The 6,682-nt window shown below is 38.1% G+C and overlaps 1 pseudogene; it reads right to left on the reverse strand.

Annotated features, from left to right (window-relative positions):
• Positions 1-1,054: 1,054 nt before the first annotated feature.
• Positions 1,055-6,222, reverse strand: LOC135707819 (uncharacterized; annotated as a pseudogene).
• Between the last annotated feature and the right edge of the window lie 460 nt (positions 6,223-6,682).

Below are 6,682 nucleotides of genomic sequence, written 5' to 3' on the forward strand. Positions count from 1 at the left end.
AACCTTTTTAACCATTGCAGCTACGAATATATTGCAAAGCTTCGAGCTGTACTGATCAGGAATTGTTGGGAATGAATAATATACACCACATATTGAATGTTTTTTGTTGTGGGAGCTGAGATTATCATTGATTTCAAAATCATCTGTGTAGAATGATATTGGTATTACCAGTTCATTTTTATACTTCTCTCTTATTTTTTTCCATACTGTTCCTGTTACAATGCTATTTTTAATAGTACATGCTTCAAATTTTGCTGTATGAGCTAGAGTGATTTCAAGAACTTCAGGTACACTAAAGAATGCCTTAATCTGAAATTCTATATTCATCATAACTAAATGGTTGGTTACTTCCTTTTCTTTCACACCACGTTCATCGATAATATGAGGTTCATTGTTTTCTATAGCAATCATGGACAGATATCTAAAAATGTCCATATCCTCAAGATATTTAAAAAAAACTTGAAATCAGAGTCTATAAAATCAAAGGGACTTTGGAGTCTTTTAAGAAAGGCTTTAAGCTCAAAAACAGTTTGTGGTTCAACTAAATCAAAGGGAATAAGCTTTTCAATTTTATCTACTATTTTGGAAGCTAACATGCTTGTTTTTTTCTGTACATTTCTAGTATCAACTCTGGATAGATTTGTCTCATTGTGAAGTTCTAAAGTAATTTCTACTACTGTCTGACAAATTTCTTCTAAATCTTTATGAAACGATGATTCCTGTCGTTCACAGTTCTCTTGTTGGATGTCCTGATCGATGATGTCTGCAACTGAACATGCTGTTTCTTGCTGTTGACTGGTCCCTACAATATCGCTAGGGTTTGGCTGGGCTGGGCTTGTAACCGGGCACGCTTGTGGAGGCTGAGCTACTGAATTGCTTTCGTGATTCTCGTCGTGTCCAAGAAGGTGGCGTTTGAAAACATACCAGTTTGCCATTACTTGATGGCATCCTGGAGACGTGCAAACGTAACGATAATTTCGGGGAACTTTATGGGACTTAGTAAGGTGATCGAAGTATACATAATGTGATTGAAAGCTTTCTAAGCATTCGTCAATCATACAGCTGTACATGATTCTAGAAGTCGCTTAATCGAATTTATAGAGCCGTATATAAATGAGCATATGAAATTCCATACCATACGACAAATTTTGGAATATTCAAGTCCAAATACAGTTGTAAACTTCACCAGTGTGTCTATGGCTCTCGCTGCAGAATCGAGCTGATAGATTACTCCTCGTTACTTCGTAAGCTCCCGTCAAGGTTCGATAGTCTTTCCCTTTGAACACCAGTTTTGGCACGGTAAAAAAACCATATGAAGCGAACGTGGTTTCAAACTCAATAATCTTTGTTAGCGCTTCCTCATCTGTCTCAGCAAAGAATACTATGTCTTCTTGAGCAGCGAGAAAAGAAGGTTTAAATTTTTTGGTCACTTTCGTTGGTTTTAGCTCGTCGTTCAAAAGGATAAGTACACAGCATATTATAGAATCTATTAAAATGAAAATTAGCAATTATATGTTCACTATTTATATAAATCGAATATAAATCCATTAATGTAAAACTATCTTGATCCAGATCAGAGGAATTGAGATATTCGGTAATCGCTTTAGATAGGTCGTCTTTATACGATTTGCAAAGGTGCATCACCAGCCTGGATAGAATAGAATCCCACTTTCGTATTCCTTCACTGTTACCAACAGCTAGCAACCGGAAATCAATATCGATCTAAAATAAAATATATAAATAGGCATTAACTAATATTCGGAACTTACATTTAGTGAAATTTTATATGGTTTTTTACTAGGATTAATGTGTTTTAAGCGTAGTTTTTCAGTCGTCCCGTGAATAGTAAATAATATAAATTATGTGACTTTTTCCTTATCAATATATTATATACATCAAAAATAGATAAAAGTGTGTTTTACTATATGAAAAAAAAAAAATTAAAATTTTGGTCTAAATTTTTGTCCATTTTTTTTTTGTCTTCTCCTGGAAGGTCGATGAATCGAGAAAATAGTCGTACACGGCACAATTTCCTCATACTGCCAATTAGTTTGGCAGGATCAGTCTATGGTGGTGTAGTGAATCGTTGGTCCTCAAACATTTTTATCACAATATCATGGGGGAAATGACAATCCCCAGCGGTCCTAATTATCCTACTGAAAAATCTCGAGTTGGAGTGCATTTCTGTCCCAAGCGATCCTCGAAGCAGCGCTGAAAAACAAAACAAAATATTACTACCTGACACCCAAGCACCAACAAGACATTTCCGGCAAGCAAAATTAATATATCTAGCATTCAGAATCATAATGGCCTACCTGTGATGATCGATTTTCTCTTTTGGAAAATTGAATAAAAATTTTGGGTGATTTTGATTATGCTTTGGCTAGCAAGCAAAATTAATATATCTAGCGTTCAGAATCATAATGGCCTACCTGCGATGATCGATTTTCTCTTTTGGAAGCTTGAAGGTTTAAATTTTTTCGGTGCTTTTGATTTTGCTTTTGCTAGCTAATACATCTTTTAGTACACTGTACTGGAAAAATTTCGGAAAATTGGTTCACTTAACTGTAGTAATGCTAAGAGAAAATCGATTAAGAGAATCGATTATCGCAGTTAGGCCATTATGCTTCTGAACGCTAGATATGTACCTTCTTACTAAATTCTCACTGCATGATACTGAAAAAAAAACTATTGTCCTTGGTGTAGTCTGTCAGTACCTTGCCTTTGTTTTCTTATTGTCTTCTTAACAGTAACGTTACAGATTTTCGACACTGTTCCACTGCAACCAGCCCAGCACTCACTTTTTTCTCACCATCCCCTGTTGGCACCACAGTACATAATTCCCGTCCAAGTCCACCATCGGTTTACCGAAGCAGGAGTTTATGAACTCAGAAGGTCAGAATATGTGCCCTGGAAAGCATAACAGATCGTTCTCCTCGTTTCACTCCAATGTATTTTGAGACCACCAGTACTCTTGACCTACAATAATTGCAGATTATTAGAAGAATTGAGTATTATATAAATGATTTAACTTACATCACACTGTCATTACTTGCACTTTCAAGTTGAATTGAAATGGTTTTCTTAATTCAGGAATTATAACGCCATATATCGATAAAAAATCACCAAAAACAAAACCACAACCGAAATGTTTTTAAAAGAACAACAATAGGAAACAACAAACAACATAGAAGGTTAAAGGTGCGAACACTATCAATGCAGCAGTGGCGCGCTTGCATATTCTTTGAAAATAACATATGAACCGAGAATACATTTTCAAATAGGCGTATGTACTTTTGTAACCAATTAATTCAAATGTCCATATTGTAAACTCTTAAAATGTTAGAAGTGGTTTTCAAGATACAAGGACAACTGCGATACATGTTGTTTTAATCACGAAAATATTGACAAAAACCTCCTATTTATAACACGTTACAGTTGCAGTGTTAATATGACTTAATAGTTCAGTGTCGACTGACCAGATAAATACCGTCCAAAGTAATTAAAATTATTAAAATTAACCTATTATTTACCAATTGATATCCAAATACACTGGCATAGAGTTGGTAGTGTTTGAGCAAGTTCGGGCCTGAGTTTGGTTTTGTAAGTTTCAGTTTCCTTGATTTAAACGATGCTGCCCATTTATCCAAAACTGTTGCCCATGGTTTTGAGTTTTGCTCTAACCAGATCACAGCTTCCTTAACGCAAGGATCTTCAACTACGTTGGATGACTTTGGATGCCTTTTTGATACAGCGGCAAGATGGTGCTCTTCGTTCAATCTGCATTTAGCTGTTTTCTGCCTAAGATTAGAAATACGGTTGTATAATTTACCACCGTGATTTTTCTTGATTCCTCCTCGTGCAACAAAATAGGTTTCCTGAAAGTTAATTAAAGAAGCATTACTGTCTGAGTGCTTTGCCTAATTATATATTTTTTAATACTTACTGGAGTCTCGTATTTGAACTGAGCAACTATAGCATCTACATATTGGCGCAAAATATCTTCAGTTAACGAAAATCCCTTAGCGCAATGGTAGTCGGCAATGATTCCAACGAGTTCACGTTTACTATCTTTTGACAAAGGACCGTGAGGAGCCCTGTCCAAAATATGCTGTCCAATTACAGTCTGCGTTAATATGTTGACTAATAAAGGGTGATACGGTCAAAATTTGGTCAAGGGAAAACGCGTGTAAATCGGTGAAATCGTTTATTTAAAAAATCAAATTAAATTTCTTTTTCAAGTTCAATTAGAATAAAATTCAGGAAAAAATATTCAGTTAGGCTTCCGCTTTTCCAAATCCGAATTGCCTTACGCTTGACCCCTGCCATCAGATTTTGTACAGCCACCTTGTCCACCTTCTTCGCCGCAGAAAGCCAGTTTGCCTTGAACTGCTGCTCGCCCTTAGCAGTTTTTTGGTCTTCTTTAGGTTCCACTTGACAATAGCCCAGTATTTCTCAATTGGGCGGAGCTCTGGCGTGTTGGGAGGGTTCTTGTCCTTGGGAACCACCTGCACGTTGTTGGCGGCGTACCACTCCATGGCCTTTTTACCGTAATGGCAAGATGCCAAATCCGGCCAAAACAGTACGGAACAACCGTGTTTCTTCAGGAAAGGCAGCAGACGTTTATTCAAACACTCTTTCACGTAAATTTCTTGGTTGACAGTCCCGGAAGCTATGAAAATGCTGCTTTTCAAGCCACAGGTACAGATGGCTTGCCAAACCAGATATTTCTTTGCGAACTTTGACAGTTTCATGTGCTTGAAAACATCTGCTACCTTTCCCCTTCCTTTTGCCGTATAAAACTCCTGTCCCGGAAGCTGCTTGTAGTCGGCTTTGACGTAGGTTTCGTCGTCCATTACCACGCAGTCAAACTTCGTCAGCATCGTCGTGTAGAGCCTCCGGGATCGCGCTTTGGCCGTCGTATTTTGTTTATCATCGCGATTTGGAGTCACTACCTTCTTGTAAGTCGATAGTCCGGCTCGTTTTTTGGCTCGATGCACGGTTGTAGACGATACACCCAGCTTATTTGCGGCATCTCGGAGAGAGAGGTTAGGGTTTCGCTTGAAACTACCGGCAACTCTCTTTGTCGTCTCAGCGGCTTCCGGTTTTCGATTTCCCCCCGATCCAGACTTCCTGGCTGTCAACAAACGTTCCCCAAACACTTTAATTACATTTGTAACGGTTGATTTGGCAACTTTTAGCGATTTTGCCAACTTTGCGTGCGAGTAGCTCGGATTTTCGCGATGCGCGAGCAAAATTTTGATACGCTGCTCTTCTTGCTTGGACGGCATTTTGACAACTGAAGAGTGAATTCCAAAATCAAAATAGGAGCAACATTCTACACACACACACCTTCAAAATGAGGGGTGTTCAGGTTTTTTAAATGCAAAATTGAAAGAAATACGTCAAGTTGATATTGACCAAATTTTGACCGTATCACCCTTTATGTTAGGGCTGAAATGATTTGGTGTAACGTAAACTCTCGTTAGAGACTTTGTCACTTCGTTACGTGGAGAATAGGATGAGGATGGAAAATGTGTAGTTGATGGTTCTGTTTGTTGTATAGTTATGGATGTGTTATGTGCAGATGTTGAGGAATAATTCGCCACGGCGCGGGGATTAGATATCGTTTCAAAATGTGTCGATGCAGTGATTGGGGGGTCTGGGAGATTTTGGTGGGTTAGTGCATGCTGGTTTACACTTGACACAATAACCGACGTCTTTTCTAACTCTTACGTACTGGTGTCGACCGGTTCGTCAAGTTCCGATAGTCCACTTTGCGAATACTGATGGAGTTCGGGATCTTGTGATTGCTCAGTCCACTTCTCCTCGACAGTCACTTCAGCAAATTCGAACACTTTATAGCCCTATGGTAGAAATAATAATTATTTACACCTCGAATCAAGGATGTTTTGTTTATATAGAGAACTTACGTTAATCTCTCTCCAAGAAATTATGCGCCTAAAAATTTCTTCCGCATTCCACCGCTGATTACCTTTGCTGCCAGCCTCCTCCAGAATGTTGGTCAGCTCGTCCTTCGTAATGTTTATTAATGATGTTATGTCAAACTCTTCGCCTGAAAAAGGAAATGTACATATAAGTATAATAACACTTTATTTTTTCCAGTTTTTTCATATATTTACCTTCGAAAACGTGCAGTAGTTCGTCGGGTAGATCCAATTCCTCTAGCACAACTTTCGCGAACTTGCTTTCGGTCTCCATTTTGCAATTCATCGGTCAATAGGTCAGGCAGACAGGGGTGTATCGTTTTTATGTGTCTCCACACATAATTTTTTGCTATATGCCGCTACCCATGACGCTCATTTGAGCTGCTTATTTTTGGTATATGTTAAGCACATGACATTTATGTGTGGTTTATAAAATTAATGTGTGGGGCGTTTAATCGAATTTATGTGTTTAAATCACATGAATAAAATCTTTGCAGTTTTATCAGTGTAGTACTACCATAGAGGTAACTCTAAGACCACTGGGTCCCGAAGAAAATCATTATTATTTTTGGCTCACTCAGTACCAGAACAACGGTCCCAAGCAGTACCAAGCTATTTCACTCACCCCTGCATGTTCTGCATGAATCCACACACCATGTTATCTGTCAAACTTTCATAGCGAATCAAAACAAACATAGTGTAGTAATAGAATTTCAACTAGAATAGGGTACGTT

The sequence above is a fragment of the Ochlerotatus camptorhynchus genome, unplaced genomic scaffold (genome assembly GCF_037179485.1).
Source record: "Ochlerotatus camptorhynchus isolate MF236.1 unplaced genomic scaffold, CSIRO-AGI_Acam_v1.1 ptg000319l, whole genome shotgun sequence".
NCBI lineage: Eukaryota > Metazoa > Arthropoda > Insecta > Diptera > Culicidae > Ochlerotatus > Ochlerotatus camptorhynchus.